Here is a 24,430-nt window from a genome sequence, read left to right on the forward strand (position 1 = left end):
GTTGAGTTCTAGGCCAGTGAGTAAACCTGCCTCAAGAAAATAAGGTGGGTAGTTCCTGAGTCACAATAGGCAAGGCTCATACACGCATGTGCACATCCATGCAAGCACACACGGAAGGACTCATGCACATGTACACACATGCAAGCACACACACAAGGCTCACGTGCGTGTACACACACACACACACACACACACATGCACAAGAGGAAAAAATAGCCTTCCAAACTTCTTCAGGGTTCAACCCGGAGGAAGAACACTTCCCTCCACTCTTGCTGAGTTTCCTTAGGGGTTTCCTTACAGAGAGTGCCCGTTGCCTTCTTACCTACTTCTCACAATGGCACAGACAATAGCAATCAACCCATCGATCAGTCGATCAGAGCTTGCACTTGAGCTTGGATATCCGCCACTCTTAGTCAGACAGAAATTTCCCAAGCAACACTATAAAGGACTATGACTTAATCTGTCAGGCTGGCTCTGCACTGTGGCACCAAATAAACCACCTTTGCAATGAGATAGTTTAGAACTCAAAGGGCTGGGAACACAAAGTCACATCATACGTTTATTCTAATTTCTTTCGAAGAAAATGATATATATCATCGTATTATTTTACATTACTAAATTATATAAAGTACTCTTAATGGCTGCTATAGTTTGTTGTATGTGCCTATGTTTCTCTTGGCAGCACTTGCTCGAACCTATTCCATTAACAGAGCTACACGAATTTGATTTTAGAAAAAAAAAATAATCCATCCTTGGAAGGAAAGTGTCATCACTTTCATGGAAACAATATCCCTCAGCAAACAATGCCCTTTATTTTGGCAACCTGTCCTTCCTGCCATCTGCCTTGCAAAGCACTTGCCAGGGTTGCAATAATAATTGAGTTAGAGAGGGAATTAGATGTAATGAAGGGGAAGAAAATTGATTGCTTAATTTTTATTAACAGAATGCAAGAGAATCGTGAAGCCCTGCTGTGAACCAAAATGAGACAAAGAGGGGGAAACACAGAGAGGACTCCAGGTGGCAGAAGTGTGTCTGCACACACATGTGCAGTCCTCCACAGAGGCTGAGGAGAGGCCAGCGGATAGGTGAGTCGGGGACTCTGGAAGGAAGGGCTAAAAGGCAAAGACAGCCAGAACTGAGCATATGAGCCTATAGAGAAAGGGCACAGCCGGCCAGAGCTTGTGTGTCTCTGCTGGGAAGGGAGGCTGAGCATTTCCTACATTCTGCCTGGCAGGGATCCCATCCTTGCTAGGTTGAGCCAGGATGCATGTGGGCATACAAACATGAGTTTCTTCTGGGCCTCCACCCTCCAGCCACGGCTAGTAACCTTTATGGGCCTTGTAGATCCATAAAGAAGAATGCAGAGGTGAAGGATACTCAACAGAATGCTGTCCTGATGTGCATGAAGCCCTGGGTTCCGTTCTCAGCACCAAATATACTGGGCCTGCTGGTATAAGCTGGTGATCTCAGCACACAGGAAGTGAAGGCAGGAGAGTCAGAAGGTCAGAGTTAAGCTTTGGAGGTTGCTCAGTGGGTAAGAGAGTTTGCTGAAGAGGTATGTAGACCCAAGTTCAAATCCCCAGCTTCCACATAAAAAGCTGGGCATGGCCATGAGTAACCCAGGGTGTTATTGACAGAGGCAGGAAGATCACCTGAGGGTAATAAAGCAGAGAGGAAAATAACAGGATGCCTGAGGTCCTTTTCTGGTGAGTGTGCATGCCCCCTACGTTCAGATGTACGTATTCTGAACACAAACAACACAAAAAAGTTATTTAAAACTGATTTAAGGAAAAAAATCAAACAAACGGGCTAAAGGGATGGCTCAGTGGTTAAGAGCACTGACTGCTCTTCAAGAGGTCCTGAGTTCAATTCCCAGCCACCACATGATGGTTCACAACCATATATATATAAAATAGATAGAAATCTTAAAACAACAATAACAAAGACGAAGCTCAAAGTCCATCTTGGCTGCATAGTGAGTTCCAGACAGATTGAGCTACATCTGATCATATCTCAAAAACAAAACAAAAATTTTCTGGGGTCAATCAGACTATGTCTTCTGCTTATCATTAAGGAATGCCCATGCTAACTCTACTATCATACAATGTTTCCTTCTTAGAGTAACCAGTAACTCCCATAATCTTCTTGCCAGTCCCGAGAATCAGCACAAATCCATCCCTGTCACATGACGGCTGTGGGAACTCTGGGATCAATTGGAAGCCGATCTTTGTAACGTGAAGTGCAAGGAACAAACGGCTCAGAAAGAGAAAGCCCCCCGGAAGTCCAATCGTCATCAGAGAGGGTTCCACTAACAGCTGATGGGGACAGATGCAGAGACCCACAACCAAACATAAGGCTGATAGAGGCCCCAAATTGAAGATCTTCACCATGCCCCTTCTCTTGGAGCTTAGGGAACCCTGCAGAAGAGGGGAGAAAAGGATTGCAGAAGCCAGAGAGTTGAGGGCACCAGGACAACATGGCCCACAGAATCAACTAAGCAGGGTTCCTAGGTGCTCACAGCGACTACTGTGGTAATCACGGAGCCTGCGCGGGTCTGTGCTGGGTCCTCAGCATATATATTAGTGGTTTTTAGCTAGGTGTTTTTGTGGGATTCCTAGCAGTGGAAGTAGGGTTGTCTCCAAGTCTTTCACTTGCTCCTGTGACCCTTTTTCTTCCTAGGCCTTGCCCCCCGCCCCCCCCCCGCCCACCCCCCCACCCTCCCACCCCCGCCCTGATAGGAGGCTTTGTGCCTAGTGTACTGTATCTTGTTACATGGTATTCAGTGGGTATCCCTGGAAGGCCTGCTCTTTTGTGAAGGGAAATGGAGGAGGAGTGGATGGGGGGCAGGGCATGGGGAGCAGAGTTGAGGGGAGGCTGGGAGGAATGGAAGGAGAGAAAACTGTGGTTGGGATACATTGGAAACAAAAAAGTAAATTGGAAAGAGAGACATTCTCATGACAGTGCCATAGCTTCATTGTAGGACAGTTCCCTGTCTTCTTACTTCTTGATTCTGGGGATCAAGTTCGTGGTTACTCAACTATACATAATGTGAAATGCGTATTGTTACAATTATGACAGGCTCCTTAAAAAACAAACAAACAAACAAACAAACAAACCCCAGCCTCTCACTTTTCCCTCTCAGAGAAAGGCTGGAAGACACAAAGCCACATTCTATACTAGCCAGTGAGGATAACCTGCATATGTTTGCATTACAATTTTGCCTATACAACAAACAAACAAACAAACAAACAACCCTCCAGCAATGCAGGAGGCAAGACCTAATATCTATAGTCATCTCTAAAAGGGAGTAGGGATGAAATAGGCTTGACGTATGAAACTTTCCAGGATATGTGAAAATATTCCCATTATAAATGTCACAGATGTCTGTGTCCCATAACTCTTGCAGGTTGGAGAAGGGGGGACACTCCTGCAGTTGAGGCCAGTCTGGGCTATACAGTGAGAGCCTGTCTTACAACAAAGCAAAGCAAAACAAAACAAAACCAAACCAACACCAAAACCAAAACCAAAACCAAAACCAAAACCAAAACAAAAACAAAAACAAAAACAAAAACAAAACCAGACAGCTATCACACAGTATGCAATATCCTCCACCAAGAGAGAAGAAAGTGAAAAAAAAAAAAAAGAAATTTAGGCAAAAATGAAAGAACAGGGGGGCTTGGCTACTGAATGCCTACGTAAGCAGGGAATGATGGGGCCAGATGTATGATTTTTCTCTTTCGCATTTCTGCCTAATTTTGCTGAAATCGTCATAACTACTTACAAGGCAGAAAGCAAAATTTTAATGTTCTTAGATTCGGAGAGTTATATATATATTAACATTTTCCAAAACTAGTTGGGGACAGCAGTTAGGAAAAGTCATCTTATTAAATTGCAACACAGATGACTTACAGCAGATGAGGTTTGATCCCCATAAACCCAAGGAGAGTAGAAAATACCGGTGGGGTTGTGTCCTAATAAACCCTACATGCCGAATCTAACAAAGCTCAGGAGGGCAGCTAATTGCTGGGCATGGTGGCCCACACCTGTGATCACAGCACTCTGGTCACTGTGACAATAAAGTCACCACCTGAAGACCAGCTTTGGTACCTAAGACTCCACCTCTAAAGAACACACAAACAAACAAACATGCCATTTAAAGAGCGACGACAGCTCTTTAAAGAGAACACAGTGTACCTCGGAGGCTCTTTTTGTCCCCCTGCCCCATGACTGAGCTGGCTTGGAACTGTAGCTCACCAGTGCTGCCTGTAACAGAGGAGAGGATCCCAGGGTGTATTGCTGGCCTCGGGGTGGGGGTGGGTGGGTGTGGCTGAGTGGTGGGGGTGGGTGGAATATATCAGAATTCAAAATAGGAATTACCCAGTGTCTCTTGCTGTCACACCAGGAGGAGGATGGAATATGGAAAATGGACCCACCATGGATCAGGGGCTGCCTGTAGTTTGAAGGATATGTCTCTGCGCTGGGTGGTGAGGACCGAGATTCCGTTAGTAGCCTCCCTGAGGCCTCAGTTAATCATACTTCCCCTCACATTGTTGGATATTCCCAGACTCGCTTGACACCATTCCCCTTTTTGGAGCTTGGTTGAGTCTGTAATTGGATATTTTCCGAGGACTAATAACCTTTACACTGCCCCTTGCCCATGTGGTTCTCACAAGTTATGCTGGAACCTAAAATATGCAAAGGGGTGCTCACTCGGGCTGCCCACACACACCCGAGCCAGCCCCAAATTGTTCTTCGCAGAGAAAAACCCTCAAATTGAGGTGACGGTTTTACCTCAAAATATAATCCCTAGCCTCAAGATTGCTCTCTTCCAAGTGTGTCAGAAATTTGAGAGATGTAAGCCAGTGGTTCTAGTTGTCTCAAATCATAGCATAGTCTTCCCGGACTCAGAGCAGGCCGTACATGAATTCCCAGAACATTTTGATAGTATCTCAAGGCATGAGCTGATCCACATATCTACCCATCAGACGTGTTAATTCAGACAACAGCTATCCATGGGCTTTCCAGAACTCAGGGACTTGCTCTGTTGACTCCAAGAGTCTGGGAATGCCATCCCTCTAGGTTCAGCTGAAACCAGGCCGAGGAGACCATTGCTGAGTCCCTGTTATACAACAACTATGTGTGTGGCTTTGCCAGAGGTTTTTTGGTTTTTTTTTTTAAAGATAGTGTTGTACTACGTAGTACAGGCTGGCTCTGTACCCACAAACTGCTTGCTTCTGCTTCCTGAGTGCAGGGATTGAAGGCAGACATGCTCTTTCATTCTCCCTCCCACCAGTGTGTGTGTGTGTGTGTGCGTGTGCGTGTGCCTGTGTCTGTGTGTCTATCGGTCTGTGTTTATGTGTGTAGGCTTATATTCTTACATCTAATAGACTCCAAAGGGAAGCTCCACTGCACATCATCTGAGGGATGGACAAGTACGTGGCTATTTCTACTCAGTGGAATACTTATCTTTTCTCATCAGGACACCAGGGTTGAACCTAGAGCCTTACAAAGTTCCAACCTAATAACCTAAACAAACACTCTACCACTGAGCTATATTCACAGCCCCTTTCTTTGACCTTTGAGACAGTCTCACTAAGGTGTCCAGACTGACCTTGAACTTGCAATTGTTTTCCTCCTGTTCCCTAGTAGCTAAGCCACAGGTCTGAGCCAATGAGCCCAGCTATGAACACTTGACAGTAAAGAGAAGTCAAGATCAGTCCTACGATGGGGAGCTCTCCCAGCTCTGATGCTGAGTAGACTAACGGATGTTAAGCATGTATATATCATCTACTTAAATTGTGATTATAAAGGACAAAACCAACCAATAGATCTATAGTGCTAGAGCCCAGAGCAGTAGTCATCTTGGTGGCTGGGGAACAAAGATGGGTTTTCGGTGTTACTGATGGCTTCTCTGAAGTATGAGCTTTCAAAGTTGTATGCTTAGGGCACGTGCCCTTGGGTGGACATGTCTACGTCTGCTCATATGCCTCAATAAAAATTATATATAATAAAAACATATGGACTTGGGATATGTGTGCTTGATAAATGACTATGTAATACTTATATCCATAACATGTAATACTTCGATAAAAAGTTATTTAAAACAAAATGTGAAGATTTATAGAAGTGTCTGAAAGTAAAACAGTGGAAGCTGATAGAGCAGGTGCCGTGCACATGGTTAACCCTTCTCGAGGGCCCTGACTCCAGCCTGCAGGGTTCTCCTGCAGTTGGCTTTGCGCCACCCTGGATGATGGAGGAGCACTTTGTACAGAAGCTTAGTGGTTTCATTTGCTGGCTTCTGTGTTCTGCTGCACTAGGCAGGGCTCCTGAACCCTCAGTGTCTCTCACACGGGAGCTTGGTCAGCATTGTAGAGGCCCCAGGTGAGGGAAAGAACACAGTGGTAACTGGTAGCACGTCCTGAGTGAAAATAATGGAGGCCTACAGATGAGATTCTGTGGTCTCCTAAGCCTTCGGGGGCGTCTCCCTAGGAAACATCAGACCCTGCTGTCTCTATCTACCTTCTTGGCTTTCTAATTTGAACCTTAATTAAAATTTCAGTTTGGCTTTGTGGGACTTTGTGACCACGGGGAATTTTTCATCTCCAAAATGGTGTTGATAATAGTAAGGTTGTCCTGGAAAATGCTCACCCTGTAAGATTATGAATGCTTCTGACACTTGTGATCATTCTTGCTCTCTTCTGCCATTAATGTGTGATATTCTTGCCTTGTCTAACATTCGAAGCGATTGGCCTTTGAGGTGTGCCAGCTATCGGAAGACACAGTCCTCTTACAGAACACTGTGAGAAAAATCACCCAGCTTCCAAAATGCATACAAAATTACCCAGCACGTCTCCTTTAGAAAACAGAATATAGAGAAAACAACTTTTGGGGACAACGGACACAGACTTCTGAATTATTGGCTCTTTGAGCAATTTCCCTTATGGGATATATTCATGAGAAACAAGGCCACAGACCACATGCAGCCAAGAGACAACCAAAGCCTTGTTGTGTGCCTATCTCCGCTGAGGAAGGGAAGGCAGGGCCCCTACAATTTTAGAGCACAGTTAAGTGATTATCCTACAGTTCAATGCTCCTGAAGGCAGCTGTACATTAGCCTGGAGGAGAATGGAGCAATGTCTTTACAGAAAAAGAGATCTCAGAGTGGAATGCAGGGCCCGGCAGCGTGCCATGAGCTCACTGTTTTTGGCAACAAATGGAAACAGGGATCCAAGAACAGCAGCTGCCCGGAAGCTTCCCAGCAGGAAGTGGCAGCACCCACAGCATCAGAAAAAGCCAGGTCAGGTGGGCCCTGGGTGGGATCTTTAAGGGTCTTGAGGCTATCAAGACACAGGCTGACTTGGCCTTATACTGCCTCTGGGTCTGAAACACATACAGCCATCACTTGCCTAATACGATTTAATGGCAAGAGAGTTAAGTTGAAATCTCTAGAATCTGTGGAGTCTTCAGAGTCATTCACAGGAGTCATCTCCCTTCTCCAAGCCCACGAGACTGTGGAACATGTGCATGGGAAGGGGTGGAAGATGAGCGTTGTCAAGGTTACACAATGAGTCCTGCCAGTCCTGTAGAGAAGAGGGAAGGGACTAAATCCCAAGTGTCCATTGCTGCAGTTTCTCCTCTCCAATTCTGCTGCTCTCACTATGCTAATGTGGAACTCCCACAATTTAAAGATTAAATTGAGTCGGGGCCAGTGATGGTGCATGCCTTTAATCACAGCACTCAGGAGGCAAAGGTGGATCTCTGAGTTCAAAGCCAGCCTGGTCTATGGAGCCAGTTCCAGGACAGCAAGGGCTGCACAGAGAAACCCTGTGTCTCAAACAAACAAACAAACACATACACAACAACAAAAAACCCAAAACGGCAACAAAACCACATCAAATGGATACAAAGTCTTCAGTACAAATGGGACCTGAGACTCTGGTGGCTCATAGGAGAAGCAGAACTGAGCTGCCTGCTGCCCCACATAGGCCCTGGCTGTTTTGGGGGTTTTTGTTTTTCACCTCTAGGTGACTCTCCCAGAAAACAAATACTCCCTTCCAGGAGTAGCTGGAGAGTTAATAAATGAACACAGAAGATGAGCTGTTGGGTGCTGTGCAGCTTTGCAAGTGAGCAAAGTCAACAACAGCAACATTCGCAAGGGCAGAAAGTGAATCCAACAAGACGATCTCTTTCTCCGCAGACGAGGTCCTCCAACTCCGGCAAAAGCTACCATTCTTTCTTGCTCGCATACCTAGAAAACTTGTACTTCCCTTGTGCTTACTGGCTAGAACATTTCTTCCCCACCCTGATGCATCCTGATTCTTAAATAACACGTTGTTGTGTTTATTAAGCAGGGTATGAGTCCTAATAGGTTTCAATGCATCTTCTACTTGATCTTCCCCTCAGCCCTGGTAAGGGAGCAGCGTCTTTACAGGCCATTGTACCAATAACAAAATGGCCACAGAGCCATCTGACTCCTCAACCCTGCCATTCTGGAACCTTCACTTCAGGAACGATCACGCAGTAATGGAATCAAGGCTCTATTGCCACCAAGAATCGCTGAAGCCCGAGTCTAGCAGCCCAGGGTTTGTGAACACCTTCTAGCTTTTAAGTTTTAGAAAACTGTAAATAAGGGGGACGGTGTTGATCAGCTTAGTAAGAAAACAAGGACAGAGAACGCAAGTATGGGGATTTTGGAAAAGCATATCCTGTCTGAAGCCAATAGACTTCAAGCATGCTTTGTGGCATTAGTTTTAGAACATAAAATCCAATCACTCTTGTGGACAATTGGATGGAATGAAGACAAGCACAGCATTGTCTCTGAACAAACATTCCCCACATAGGGCGGTTCCTGTGGAAACAACAAAAATAAGCCAGCTTAGTTATGCAGCGTTCACCTTCCCCAGGCTGTACACAGGGCTGCTTCAGAGAGGGCAGTAGGCAGAGCCAGCCACATAAATCCCCAGGACAGAGTACTTCAGGGCACAGAGAAGAGCCACACCTCTCTCATCTGTGATATCCAAGTCAATTTCTTAGTATAGTTAACTTCCTCAATCTATTCAGACCACTTGCTACAAACCAGTTTCCAGTGTTGAGGACGTGAAATGGGTACTCAAAACAATCCTGTTGATTGATCTGACCTGGTTTTGCCTATTTGTTTATTTGTTCATTCTAAAAGAATTCTGTTCTCTTGGGGTTAAAAAAAATGGCTGAAAACAAGGTGTCAAAGATGTCTATATCCAGCCAGGCAGTGGTGGCGCACGCCTTTAGTCCCAGTACTTGGGAGGCAGAGGCAGATGGATTTTTGAGTTGGAGGCCAGTCTGGTCTACAGAGTGAGTTCTAGGACAGCCGGGGCTACACAGAGAAACCCTGTCTGGGGGGTGGGGGGCGCAGAAGATGTCTATATCCTTGTGAGAATTGTCCACATCAGTGAACAGCTCTCTATAGGTACTAATAGGAGTTGGTTGGATAATTTCTCCTGTTCACCGGTCAAGACTCTCTCCTCGACCCACAAGATACTGGGGAGGGAGAACCCTGATTTCGTGGGTGTGTAACAGAGCCCTGCGCCCCTCCACCATTAATTCAAAGGAGCAACAAGGAGATTATTTTAAAAGCTGAGGGACAGTTACCAAAAAGGAGGTAGGGATTGACATCAGACATTCCAGATTGGACATCTACATAGCCAGTGGGCCAGATACCATGCCTTCGTAATATCCTTCCAGAAAAAAAAGGATGACCTACATTGTCAGAGTGGGTTGAGGTGTGTGAGCTGAGTGGAGGGGGAGGGGGGGCTTTGCGGGAAGCCTCTGCCTCTCACTTCTATGTATGGTTTCTGCCGTCCCCAGGGACATGAGCTTCTTCCTTCTTCTCAAATGTCTTGCTGCAGAAATGCTCCCAGTTTCTCTCCAATAGATCTTCAGAGGCCAGTGCTCTAGGGTCCTCATGACCTTCCTAAAGGGGTGAGGGCTTTGCAGGAGTTATGTCATTCTCGAATCTGATTGGTTTATTTCTTTTTTTTTTCCATAGGTATATAAACTATTTATTAAGAGCAAAGGCCCAGAGACTCATTTCTTCTTGGATACACCCACAGTTTGGCCCCTGCGGCCAGTGGTCTTGGTGTGCTGACCGCGGACACGAAGGCCCCAAAAGTGGTGCAGCCCTCTATGGGCTCGAATTTTCTTCAGCCGCTCCAGGTCCTCACGCAGCTTGTTGTCTAGACCGTTGGCCAGAACCTGGCTGTACTTCCCATCCTTCACATCCTTCTGTCTGTTCAGGAACCAGTCTGGGATCTTGTACTGTCGTGGGTTCTGCATGATGGTGATCACTCGCTCCACCTCGTCCTCCGTGAGTTCTCCAGCCCTCTTGGTGAGGTCGATGTCTGCTTTCCTCAACACCACATGAGCATATCTCCGCCCCACGCCCTTAATGGCAGTGATGGCGAAGGCTATTTTCCGCCGCCCATCGATGTTGGTGTTGAGTACTCGCAAAATGTGCTGGAACTTCTCAGGGATCACTAGAGACATGGCGGCGGCACAGACGGCGGCGTGTAGGCCTCCTGTGGAAGAGCGGTTTATTTCTTTATCACTCATTAGCTCCAGTTCTGTATAGGTCTGGTTTTTGTTTTTTGTTTTGTTTTGTTTTGTTTTTAATTGTCCTCGGTTTGATGATCCACATCAGGTTCTTTCCTATCAAGGGCAGAGGCTAAGATTCAGTTTTCGCTTTGTTTTCTTTTATATTTAACAAGAGCTGTTGGCTTGTGATGACTTTGCTGTGTTCGGTACACTTGCCCATCTCACAGGATAAATGGAAGTTCAAACACTATCAGGATAGACCTACAGGCTATCGGCTGTCCTTTTGCTGTCCTTTTGTGTATTGGTTATTAAACACGTAGAGTTATGTCATTTCTGTGTGTTCAGATTCTGATATGCAAATTGTGTATTATCTGTTGGAAGACAGCCATTCATCTTTCATCTGTTTTTACGCATCACAGAAGCTGAGACACTGGCAACCTTTGGTTTGGTACCATTTCTAGGATGCAGATACAGCTCTCCAACCCTGGAGATGATGCCTTTTTCAGGGTCACTAATTAGCATGAAAGTAATGTGAAAATCTTGGCTCCTTTATTATTCTCTGTGTGTTTTGCAAGGAGGTGTATACACGAGTATTTGTCTGGATATTCAGGCCATGTATGCACATGTAGAGACCAGATGAGAGAGCCTGGTATACTGCTCTAGTGCCCTAACATTACTCCCCTCAGATCAAGTCCCTCACTGAGCTTGAAGCCAAACTGGCAGCCAAGAAGCCTAAAAGACTTTCCTGTCTCTGGTCCTCACAGCACCTGGTCTATAGGTGGCCACACCTAGTCTTTTACATGAGTGCCAGGGATTTGAACTAGGGTCCTGAAGCATGCTAAGTACTTTTGCTCACTAAGACATCTCCCTATCCCTCCTCTACTCTCTTTGTCATCTCTGTGTATTAAAAAGTTGAGGTCACATGTATTGTCCATACCTTAACCCTTTTTACTTTGAACTATTTTTATGTTAATTGTCTTAGTTCACCACATGTGGTGGTTTGAATAGTTTTGGCCCCCCCTAGACTCATGTGTTTGAATGCTTGGTCCACAGGGAGTGGCACTATTAGGAGGTGTGGCCTTGCTGGAGGAAGTGTGTCACTGTGGGGGCGGGCTTTGAGGTTTGCTATGCTCAGGCTCCACCCAGTGTGGAATAAGAGCATCCTCCAGGCTGCCTTCTAATCCAGCTGTAGAAGTCTCAGCTACTCTAGCACTGTCTGCCTGGATGCTGCCATGCTTCCCACCATGATGATAATGGACTGAACCTCTGAACCTGCAAGCTAGCCCCAGTCAAATGTTTGCTTTAATAGAGTTGCCTTGGTCATGATGTCTCTTCACAGCAACAAAACCCTACCTCCTTGTTGCCCATCCCAAACAGCAGTCCATCCCACTGGACTTCTCCTGCGGCACTGGTCAGGAGTGGCAGCCCCAGCCATGTAAATTCAGCTGATTACCCTCCATCATTTCTCAGTCTCCTCTGCCGCTGTGACATTCTTTGAGATTCTCCATTATTAACACGCCCCACGTTGCCATTTTAGTCACTGTGGCTAACTGGTTGCCATCCAGAGCTTTAATTTGTAGAACGTAAGCTGTCTTTAACCTGACCTCTCGCTCTGCACACTTCCCTCTCTACAACTTTCTGTGGAAGGGCTTGCTGGCTTCGTAGCCCAGCTACACAGGATGTCAGTAGATTGGCATCTGTGCGGTTTGTACGGCTTTCCTCTTACCCCTCCCCTCCAGTTGACAACATACCCTGACTTCAGATCACCTTTAGCCTTTACTCACCTGTTCTGATTTCTGTATGAGAAACAGAGAGCTAGTCTAAAATGCCATGATAACCATTGTCTAACATCTAGGATCCAGCCCGGTGTCTGTGCAGCCCAAGCTTGTGCTCCAGCACTGTGGGACTATCCTCGGCTGCAGCCACCACTGTGCAGTTCTGGTGTTGAAAAATAGTGGATGCTTTTTTCACACCACACCCCAAATCCTTGACCCAGTGGTTCTCAACCTGTGGGTCATGACCCCTTAAGGGATATATATATATGTGTGTCTATATATATATGTGTGTGTGTGTGTGTGTATATATATATATATATATGTATATATATATGTGTGTATATATATATATATGTATATATATATATATATGTATATATATATATATATATATGTCTAATTTACATCAAGATGGCTGACAGTAGCAACATTACAGTTACTAAGTAGCAATTTAATATTTTCTGGTTGTGGTGACCACGGTATAAGGAACGGTATTGAAGAGTGACATCGTTAGGAAGGTTGAGAAGCACTGTGCTTGGCGCCTGCTTTGTGGCTAACCTTGCTCTCCATGCTTCACCTACCGAGACCCCTCAGACTAGGCTGACAGCCTCCCAGTGGCACCAAGGTTATTCTCCATGTCCATGTTTTTTTTTGTTCCAGCTATAATTTTATTCTGACATTTCCCATGAAATAATAATGTTAACAATTCCAGGATGGTAACTTAGTTTATTCTCGATCAAGTCAATAATTAATCTAATTATACTTAACATGGACTAACCTAATGCTTCTGAAATAGTTTTAGGTTGAAATTTTTTTTCCTTTACTTAGTCATAAAAATAATTTTTACTCAACAGCCTTTTCCAATAAAGAACAACATATTTTCTGTGTCTTAGGCTTGCCTTTTGCCCTGTGAGAAAAAAAAATGAATAATACGTTTATAAAATTACCAACTCTATCTGAGAGTTTGGAGTTGATATAACCCTTTACTTGCCTGCCATCTCAGTAGTATTTCACCGATCTCTGTCACACAGCCTATGTGCATATGAGAGTCCCGCTGCAGGAAGTTAGGATAATTAGCCTGTGAACTTAAGAGATCTGGCTGCAGTATATGGTGGGATTCAGGCGGGCTGAGTCCGCACTGAGTTTCCAGTGTCCCTTGCCCATGTGCTGGACTAATTTATACTCAAGGGTAAAAATTAAGGTTACCTCTTGGCAGCCCGCCAGACTGCTGCACAGGTTCAAGCTGGGGCTGTAGGTTGCAAAGATGCAATCCTGTGTTCTCCCTGTTCATGCTGTGTGGTAGGAAACTTGCTTCTAGGCTTTGTACTTTTGTCTCAACTGCCCGTACCACGTGACTTTTATTGGAAGGTTCATTCATGGACTTAAGTGTAAATAACTCTTGAATTGAAGGCTCAAATTCATAGATTTTTTTTCTTCTCCCGAGTTACAGGCTTGTTTCAAGATTCCTGAGAACCTCACGTCTCTGCAAAGCTTATCTTCAACAAGTCCCTAGAGATTTCCATTCACTATGACCTTGGGGTCCGCCAGTGTCATAACAACACACTGAATCGCAAATAGTCACCCCCAGAGAAGGGAGGGAGAACTGTCCTCTCTTAGGCTTCGTTTGGCTTTTCTTATGTCTAAAATCTCCTGTGACTTTCTTTCTTCCCATTGGTCTCTTAGCTATAAAAAGACCCTGAAAGACTCCTTTGTTAGAAAGGCCTATGGATGCACAAAGAGCCTCATTTTAGAAAGGCTACAGAGACCTGAGTTCCTGAGGAGGCTGAGTCACATACATCAGAACTCTTGCACTCTGCCCACCATGATGTCATGCCAGGAGCAGCGTTTCAGCTGCCCCGTGCTATCTTATTTGAGTCGTTGGCTGGCAGCCCCACCGGCCAAACCCTTTGGCCTTCCTTGTAGAAACCCGTCTGTAACTCTGGACAGCTGTTGTCTCCTGAGCTCCCGGGGTGATCTGGCAATGAAAATATCTTCCTCGAGATAGGCCATCTCAGCACACCACAAACTACTCATGACAAAGTAGTAAATTTTCCATTTGGGATGGAACAAATTATTTAAAATGATAAAGCAGCAAGCTTGTCTCCATTAAGAAATAAGGTATCCATCTGAAACTTTCACTTTAAGAGTTATGAATGTAGCTCAATTGCTAGAATGCTTGCTTAGTGTGCACAGAGCCTTGGATTTGACACGCCCCCTCCAGTACCTTATGAAAAGGGTACCATGGCTCATGGATGTAATCTCAGCACTCAGGAGGAAGACACAAGAGGATCAAATGTTCAAAATCATTCTCAGTTACATAGCTAGTTACATGCCAAGGCGAGCTACATGAGACTCTGCCCTAAAAAGGGAAGAAAAGGAAAATTCCTATTAAATGTGTTCAACTCGGTTGAAAAGAAAAGAATATCCAAGTTTCCTTGTGACTACCATCCACGAAATGTTCTTGTGAAGTGCATTCTATCTTCAGAAATAGAAAAAAATGTGTAGCTTTAAGTCAGTATGGGTGATGTCAATAAGCAGGAACATACATGAGCAGTGTAATGAAAAGGAGAGATGTGACAAACGACTGTGACTGGCTCGTTCTCCACTGCAGAAGACACTGAGACATAGCTGACTGAGTTAAATGTCAGACCTCAGAAGCTGTATCTCATCTAGAGGGCCTAGCCAATAATACTTGTTGAGCAAATATGGAACCAAGAAGCAGATGAGAGCCATCAACTCTAAGAGCAAATCATAACGTCTAAGCTCCTCAGAGGCATGCTTCCTTCTGCACATCCTGGGTCCAGGCCCCTAGAACTGTCACTGAGAAGGGACACTGAGGACGTCCCCATGGCTGAACTTTGCAGTGGGTAGCAAGAGGCATTTCCAAGACCTTCTCTGAGAGGCAATCGTGGTAATGCTTGAGAGCACGAAGGGTCAGGGAGGCACATGGAGCCGATGGTTCCTTCACACATGCTGACTGTAATGATGAGCCGGGTCTGTGTCAGTTGTAGTTAGAGAAGACGGGGTTCGTGGCCAAACATTGGATCTCAATCATGTTTAAAAGGTGAAAAATGTGTTCCAAGAGGAAGGTGGGGATAACAGATGGAAATGGAAGGTGAATATAATCATAATATAGTGTATATTTGAATAGAACTGTCAAAAATTTAGTGAATTTTGACAGAATCCAGGTACCACCATTTTTTAAAGCACCATGTTAGTTCTCACAAAATACAATCACATGTCATATAGAAATACACGCCATAAGTCCTAACCCTAGTTTGTGTGAAATGACTAGAGAGGATGTAACTAGAGGCTTTCTTGTTGCACGTTAATTCAGTGAATCTCAACCTTCCTAATGCTTCAACCCCTTAATACAGTTCCACATATTATGGTGACCTCAACCATTAAATTAATTCGTTGCTTCTTAATAGCTGTAATTTTGCTACTTTTAGGAACCGCAATGCAAATATCTGTGTTTTCCGATGGTCTTAAGTGACGCCTGTGAAGGGGTCATGCAGTCTCCAAAGGCTGAGAACCCCAGCATTCATTAATTGGTTGCATGTTACACATTATTGTACAGACTTAGCTATGTTATTTATATCATGGTTATAAATTGGTAAGCTCTGTTATGAAATGGCATATTTCTGCTTGCAGTTTTGCTGCAACTGTTTTCTCAGATAACGATGGATTTTCATGATTATTTGGGTACATGTTTCAACCTCCTTTCTGCTTATGACAGATAAACAGTTTACTTAAGTAAGGGGTTTTGTTTTGTTTTGGAATGTCTCTATCATATAAGAATTTGGTCCATGCCATTATTTGATCTCATGATCTGGTTCTACCTAGGGCAGTATCTTAAACAACACAAAACTTGAGGCAATCGAACCAACTGCTATTTTGTATTTACAAAAGACTCCCAGAAATAATATTTTAAAACCCAGTGAATTATACAGCTCCCAACACAAAGAGACTTAGTTGTCATAATTAATTGTTATAATTAATTCTGCAGTACAATTTTGTTTGCAAGGGTCATCTCTTTTAGCAGTTGTATGAACAGCTAACGTACTTACAGGAGATGGGGGCATCTTGTGATCCTCCTGAGAGGGCCCATGACAAACAAGCTAGAAGAATCAAGGGACTGACAACGGAATGAAGAATTTGTACTTGGGAACTTCACAGGTCATGAGGTCTATACTTTTTATGTATAGAACACAAAGCAGACAGGAAGAAGGCCAAGGTTTTCTGGGAGTGTTGTCTTCTACAATTTTCTTCAATATGAACCACACCCTCAAAGCCTAGAGGGCCAGGGAGATGACATGAATGATGGCCATCCCTGAGGAGGTGACTGTGCAAACTAGAGAGAACAGGTTCCCTGAAGAGGTAGCCTGCACTCAGCTCCTGCTAGGGCCAACATGCAAGAGTTGGGTCTTGGAATCAGCTAGATTTTCCACTTGTTCAGAAAAGGTAGGAATCATAAATCGTCAAAGTGCTACACCTGAGTTTTAAACCCTAGAAGATAATCAAAAACCACTGTGCTCTTTAAGCCAAGAAACCCCACGGGTGGAGTCGATTCAGCCCACAGGCCTCCAACTGGCAGCTTCCACCTTCACAGGCCCTTGCAATTCTCTTGACACCCACACTTACCACTCTTTATGTTCCATTGTTACAATAAATCCATATATAGTGAAAAAATGATTTGTCTTGTTACCATGGTAGCTTCCTTCTTCTTAATAATGAGCAAAATGCTCTGTATTTAGACAATGCTAGGAGCTGAGAATAGCTCCGTGGTTAAGAATGACTACTGCTCTTGTCAAGGGCCCTGATTAGGTCCTCACATCCATGTTGTGTAGCTCGTGATGGCATGTAACTGCAACTCCAGGGGATCCAAAAACCTTTCTCTGGACTCTGTAGGCACATCTCTCTCTCTCTCTTTCTCTCTGTATCTCTTTCTGTCTCTCTCTGTCTCTCTCTGTTTCTGTCTGTCTCTCTGTTTCTCTGTGTCTCTCTCTTTGTCTCTCTGTATCTCTTTCTGTCTGTCTCTGTCTGTCTCTGTCTCTGTCTCTGTCTCTGTCTCTCTCTCTCTCTCTCTCTCTCTCTCACACACACACACACACACACACTATAAGAATAAAACAGTAGCTAGGGTAGGGCTTTGTGAGTTAAACGATATAACCAGTAATTGCATTTTTTTAAGGAAGTAAGCTATTCTGCTTTAATTCTATCCAGCATAGATCAGTTTTAGAAACATTTCTGGATCAATATAATCAGACAATTTAGCTGGATGGTAGTGGTGGCACATGCTTTTATTCCCAGCACTGGGAGTCAGAGGCAGGAGTATCTCCGAGTTTGAAAATGGCCTGGTCTACAGAGTGGGTTCCAGGACATCCGGGGCTACTCAGATACACAGAGAAACCCTGTCTGGAAATATGAGAGAGAGAGAGAGAGAGAGAGAGAGAGAGAGAGAGAGAGAGAGACAGAGAGAGACAGAGAGAGACAGAGAGAGACAGAGAGAGACAGAGAGAGACAGAGAGAGACAGAGAGAGAGGAGAGAGAGAGAGAATGAGACAACTTATCTTTAAACATCTTCCCTTTAATTTAAATCCAGTGCACATCTAAAGAAAATACAGTATGTCGTTTCTGGTTCATTTACATTAAATCATTAAGATTTTGTTTTATGGACTCCTTTTGATGTCTGAAATGCATTTGGAATGTATTCAAAAGCATTTTAATCTTCTTCCTCTGTAGTCATATTTTGACCAACATAAACAAGTTCAAACACCAGAGGACTCTATTTCTAGGCTACAGCCCAAAACTTGCAGCCCATGAATTCTACACAGGACATAAATGAATTAATTCTTCTCTCCCTAATTACTACTATCTCCCATTGATTCTATCCCAGAGAGATGATGAAATCAACTCATCAGGCCCAGAATTCCCGTCTTTATAATCATAAGTCACAGAATCTGTCCATTTTAAGTAAGAATGCTGAACTGAGGCTGGATCCTTGGATTGTTAAAATAGCACGGATTCGGTCTTAGAGCTCCTGCAAGCTCCTGCAAGCTGTTGCTGAGAGCGCACACTTAATGAAGGCGGAGAAGATGATGTGCCAGATGGGAAAGGAATATATATTTATGAGATGCTTCTTCATGAAGGGAAGATACATGCCACTTTCTGTTCACATTCAAACAGACAAAATAGGTCTTCGGTGAGAGATAGGGCTCTCCCCACATTACCGAGCTGTCACTTAAAATACAGTTTTGATTAATATCACTTGTACGTTGAATACTGACTTGGTTTCTTCCCTTCCAGCAGGAAATGCAGATCCACTGGGGATACAGGCAAAGAACACATGTAAACCCTTGGGAATGGGCCCTGATGAAATGACCCAACTCATGATTATTCCTCACTACTTCCTGACATCTATTCCTCAAATCCCCAAACTAACAGTTCTCTGAATTTATGGTTCATGAAAATGTTCAAGGGGTTTTCAGATCCCCTCTCCTGGCTCCCCAGAAAGTGCGGAAGGGAGGGATTTCAAAGATGTGCACCAGCGGGTCAGCCAAGGTTCACTCCTTGAGATCTTGCAGATATTTATTAGGAGTTCATGGGGGTGGGGGGCGCTCATTTCTCTAGACATGGATGGATTTTCCAAAACAAAAAAACTGCAGGTACTTTTAAGTCTGTGGCTAGACTGAGCTAAGCTCCTCTCTGGTGATAGGATTATTCAAATGTAGAGTGTCTAGTTTACACAGCAGACAGGGAGTACAATAGGATAGGAAGTGGGGAGTGGGCCAGCAAGGTTTATAAGGAAAGGACTCTCCCAGGCTGGGGAGGCAACAGTTATATGACTCCATCATCTCCATGAGGCAGGCTCTGATGACTTACATGAAGCTATGGGAGAGTGGCTCTCTGAAGCTCATCTGGACACGCAGTGGGGGGAGGAGGCAGGTCATCCTCTTGTAAAAGGATGTGCACATTGATACCTTAGACTCTTTTTGGGGGGTGGGGTGGGGAGTTGACTTTAATGGGGTTGACTATGTTTATAAAGACTCAGCCAGAGCCTTGGCGAATGCCTTCTGCAATGATGTAGACAAATCACTCTGATAGGGACTTGGCTTTCCAGGGCATCCTCGTGGTTTGTTCTTCTATTTGTCTTCTCATACACTGCACAAACTCACCTTATACTATAGTGGTGGAGGTAGGGAAATGCATAGTTTTTTGTTTGTTTGTTTGTTTGTTTTTGATTTGCAGACTCACTTGGATGTGGCAATCAAAGATATGTGCTTCTTGGAGAATTTAAATTTTTTACAAGAAACTAAATGTGATGTGTATCCCCTAGATTTCCTCACTATGATCCTTATAGAAGCAAGCTTTAGGTTAACAGTGGACCATATAAGTGACAGTGGTCTCGGTGATGGTGTTGGAAACCGATTACCACACAGTGATGCTGCAGTCATCTGGGATCATTGAACAGTGAGTTGCTCACATGTTTGTAGAAATGCTGATGTAGATGAGTTTATTGAGCTGCCAGTCATGGAAAATATAACATCAGCGATTTTGTTCAGTGCCTAACACTGGATAATAGGAAGTGGCTGCCACTGGCGTAAGTATTTACTACTGTGTACTTGTGTTGCCATTTTGAAGTATACACTTCTGTTTATGAGTAAGTCAACCATAAAATAGTATGCTCAGGCTGGTGAGATAGCTCAGAGGGTAAAGGGCTTGCTCTGTAAGCCAAGCAGCCTGAATTTGGACCCTGGAACCCACATAAAAATGGCAGGAGAAACTTGACTCCACAGGTTTCTATCACAGGCTACCATGGCACATGTGCCTAAACATTGTGCATATATACACAATAATAAAAATGTTGAAATTGTGCCTCATAATGACCACAACAGCTTCACTAGTCTCTTATGTTCTCTTGCTTTTCCCTTGTACCACGGAGACATTCTAAGTGATGGGCTCATAGCATCTAAGCTTCATGGAATCACTTCATGATATTCCCATAAACACAAACTAACCTAAGGATATATTGACCAACTTCCTGTTACCTATTCATTCATAACTATACCCTGTTTTTTATTCCTATCTGATAGCACACCTACTGTTGAGCACGAATCTCACATGTTAGTTTTGGGGACTTCTAGAAGCATCCAGGCCCATGTAACTACCTCCCAGAACATGACATGAAACTCCCCTTGGTGAATTCCCAATCAATAACCAGCCTCTGCAAACGATAATGTTGATTCTAACTTCTGTGACCGTAGAGTATTGATTCCCTTATCTGCATATAATCTTACAGGACAAACTTCATTTTTATTGGTTTCCTAAATCAGCATTCTGTCTTTGGGAATTAAGGATGTTGTCTGATGGGGAAGAAGTTAACGTTTTAAAACTGCTGTCTAGTATTTGTCGTATAAATATGCTAGACCATATTTATTCTTTGTAGCACTGATGAATATTTGTTTTTCCCAGTTTCTGAGTATAATAAACCAAACTCCTGTGGACATTAGTAAAGTCTGTTGGATATAAGTCCTCACTTCTCTTGAGCATATATCTAGGCAAACAATATGTACATTTAGCTATGTCGCTAAGTAGGTTTCCAAGGTGATTACACCATTGCACACTGACACCAGCACTGTGGAATTGTGTCACTTTCTTCAATCTCGTCAACGCTTGGTACTGTCCATTCATCCCTTATAAACTTACACATTCTGGGGAATTGGAAGTGTTACATCGCTGTAACTTTCATCCATATTGACTAATGACTAATAATGCGGAATACTTCTCATGGAGTGACTGCCTTCTGTATCGCCACATTCACTGTTGTGCTTCTTCAGCTCTCTCTCTCTCTCTCTCTCTCTCTCTCGCTCTCTCTCTCTCTCTCTCTCTCTGTCTCTTTCAACTCAATTAATATCCTTGTCTTATACTTATTGCTATTTTCTTTCATGGTCCCTTTTACCTTTTGATTTTTAAAAATTATTGCTTGTCCCAAGACCATGAAGAGAGTCTCTTTCATGTTTTTGTTCAGAATACATAATTTATTTCTCATTTGAAGTTATTATCCATTCTGGTTTAATATTTAGGTACAGTGTAAGGTAGAAGTCTAAGTTATTTTCTTCCACATAAGTATCTAAGTATACTGACATGATATAAAAATAAGCCATCCTTTTCTTATTAGACTATACCTTTGTCATAAATCAGCTATTCTTGTGAAAGTATCCTTGAATGCTTCTGTTTCTAGAAACATCTCTAGAAAAAAATATTTGATGTCTAGTTTTTGTCTTTCAACATCAGCTCTTATAACCCAAACTGGTAACAGGTTTTTTGCTAGCCAATATCTTTCACATTTGTTAGAGACAGACTTTGTCAAAAGCAGAAGAAAAAGCCTTTGAGACTTGAAAGTAATTTGGGTCCTGTGCTAACCCAGAACCTTAGTTAGGCTTTCTGTTGCTATGGTAAGGACCAAGTCCAAAAGATTTACTTCACCTACAGCTCACAGAACACCACGAAGGAAAACCAGACAGGAACTCAAGACAGGAACTTAGAGGCAGGAACAGAAGCAGAAGCAATGGAAGACATCTTCTTCCTGGCTTGCTCCTCCTAGCTTTCTTAGCCTTCCATCTTATACACCCTAAAACCACATGTCTAGAGATGACATTATCCACAGTTGGAGGGGCCCTCCCACATCAATTATGAAAAACATGCCTCACAGGCTTGCCCACAGGCCAGCCTGACAGGAGGTGTTTCCGAGATTGAGATTCTCTTTACCCAGATGTGTCTAGGTTCCATCAAGTTGACAAAAACAAACCGGCACACTTGGAATTGGGGAGAAGATAAGGGGAGACAGTGGCTAATCTACTGCCTCTGGTGGGTGGAAGGAAGGATGGAAAAGTTACCTGGGCTGTGTCTATCTGAAGACTGAGATACTGGACAGAATCATCGTGTGTGTGTGTGTGTGTGTGTGTGTGTGTGTGTGTGTGTGTGTGTGTATGAGAGAGAGAGAGAGAGAGAGAGAGAGAGAGAGAGAGAGAGAGAGAGATTGCAACATGACCCACAAGAGAGTGAGAGGTTTGCTCCTAGATTGTTATTCTAGGAAATATGACCTCCATCAATGCTGAAGACCAATATAAGGAAGGAAAAAAATACTAAACCGTTTTCTGAACAACCTGACGGATTTAAGGGGGTCAAATCCATTATTTAATGTTAAAGCAGCCAATGTGTAATATCTGTAAGTCAAAAAATTAAGGGGTCATAAGGATGGAGCTCTCAAAGGAGAGAAGATAGAAGACAAAAATAGAAAGGAATTAATGGGACAAGTGGAATTAAATTGGGATGGGGTTTGGGAAGGCAGAATAGAGAAAGGAATACCAGAGGAATAAATAACACTAAAGACCTTTAAAAAAAAAGTCATCTAGAAACCTACTGTAGAAATACACACACACACACACACACACACACACACACACACACACACACACACACAGAGAGAGAGAGAGAGAGAGAGAGAGAGAGAGAGAGAAGACTTAGAATGGAATTACTCTGCAATGAGATGACACTGCCCTTATTGGAAACCACGGGCTAAAAATAAAAGCCCAGTGCCAGAAATAGGTAACCGCTTTTGGAGTTGTTGGTCAGTGGAGTTCCATAGATCTCCACACATTACAGGCTATTGCCAATTTTACTGATTACCCCCCAGAATGTGATGGTAAGACCCTAATGTTGAGGCCATCACATATCTCAGTCACAGACTACGGAGAGATTAAGCTGGTACAGTCTTGGAAATCTTCTCCCTACTGGCTTTCAGGGTGCAGGATGGTGCTGTACACATGGACAGAAGAGAAAAGTTACTGTCATTCTCACTCAGATGCGGACCCTGTGAGGTACAACAGTGACTGGCCTGGTAAGACGTACCAGCTGATACAGTAGTGGCATGACCACCACGAGAGCAATCAACCATTTTCTGATTGGATTTAAGTCTTGATCTATAAGATAAAACCCATGCCTGATACCATTATCAGTTCAAGGACCTGTGGCTACACAGGTCATATGCCCTGAGCAAGAACCTACTACTATCATTATGCTAAATGACTCCTTGTTATATTCATATATTAATTCATTTTTTAACCCTCTGAAGAGCTTCTATTTGAAATAAAAAGAAGTTAACGTAGAGACCCGCACCTGATCAAGGTGCAGAGAATAAGGGACTGTGAAACATTTAGACCTAAATGAGAAAACTTGATCATGCCTCCTGTTCCCCAGGGCTTAGAGATCATTATGGAAGAGGAGACATGAAGACTGTAAAAGCCAAAGGCAGTAGACAGACATAAGGAAACAATGTTGTCCGGATAGAGCAGGGCAGCTATACATACAAACTCACAGTGGCTATAATATCTTGCCCTCATCTGTGCAAGCTCAAGCCTGTCCAATACCGCCATGGAGAGAGGAGTCGAAGATCAAATTCTTCCCCTAGCTGAGGATCTATTGGCCATGGAGAGCTGCTGGGAGAAAGAAAGAGTCAGTTTTCTTTATAGATGTAGCTCCTGATAAGTCACCCACACTCCAGTGGAAGGCCATACATCCAAGAATATACAGACAGCACAGATTGGACTTGGTTGGTATTTAAGAAAGAAAAAACAAATGATACAAAGTTGGGCAGTAGAGAATAGGAATGGGTCCGAGAGGACCCGGGAGATAAGTGGCTAGGATCAGAGAACATTTTATGAATTCCCAAATAACTGATTTACAAACTTTTGTCATGTCATGTATCCATTGTACAGGGTACCATGATTTATAAAGATGCCTTCAGGTTTCACATACAGATGCATTGCACTCAGAGCACATAAAGTAGCAACATGTGTGCCTTGTATGAAGAACCCAGCTCTTGGGGGAATGGCCTTAAATCAGCTTCCCTCTACAGCTTCGCTATTGACAGCTAGTTCTTCACACCTGATTTCATCCCTCTCCTTCTAGTGCCAAGGCAACTTTCAACAAATATCGATTGAACAACCTATTCAAAGTCCAAATCACCGTGGAACAATAGAAAAAAGAACAGAGCAGAATCTGACAAAGTTTTGATTCTACTT

General features: G+C 43.7%; 1 long non-coding RNA gene and 1 pseudogene across 1 annotated transcript; one reads left to right on the forward strand and one right to left on the reverse strand.

Annotated features, from left to right (window-relative positions):
• Positions 1-1,044: 1,044 nt before the first annotated feature.
• On the forward strand, positions 1,045-10,896 carry Rps18-ps4 (ribosomal protein S18, pseudogene 4). Its single transcript, NR_152263.1, has 3 exons — positions 1,045-1,085; positions 1,345-1,502; positions 10,025-10,896. It is a non-coding gene; the product is annotated as a ribosomal protein S18, pseudogene 4 (long non-coding RNA).
• On the reverse strand, positions 10,020-10,542 carry Rps18-ps6 (ribosomal protein S18, pseudogene 6; annotated as a pseudogene).
• Positions 10,897-24,430: the final 13,534 nt, after the last annotated feature.

This window comes from Mus musculus, chromosome 13, assembly GCF_000001635.26.
Source record: "Mus musculus strain C57BL/6J chromosome 13, GRCm38.p6 C57BL/6J".
NCBI lineage: Eukaryota > Metazoa > Chordata > Mammalia > Rodentia > Muridae > Mus > Mus musculus.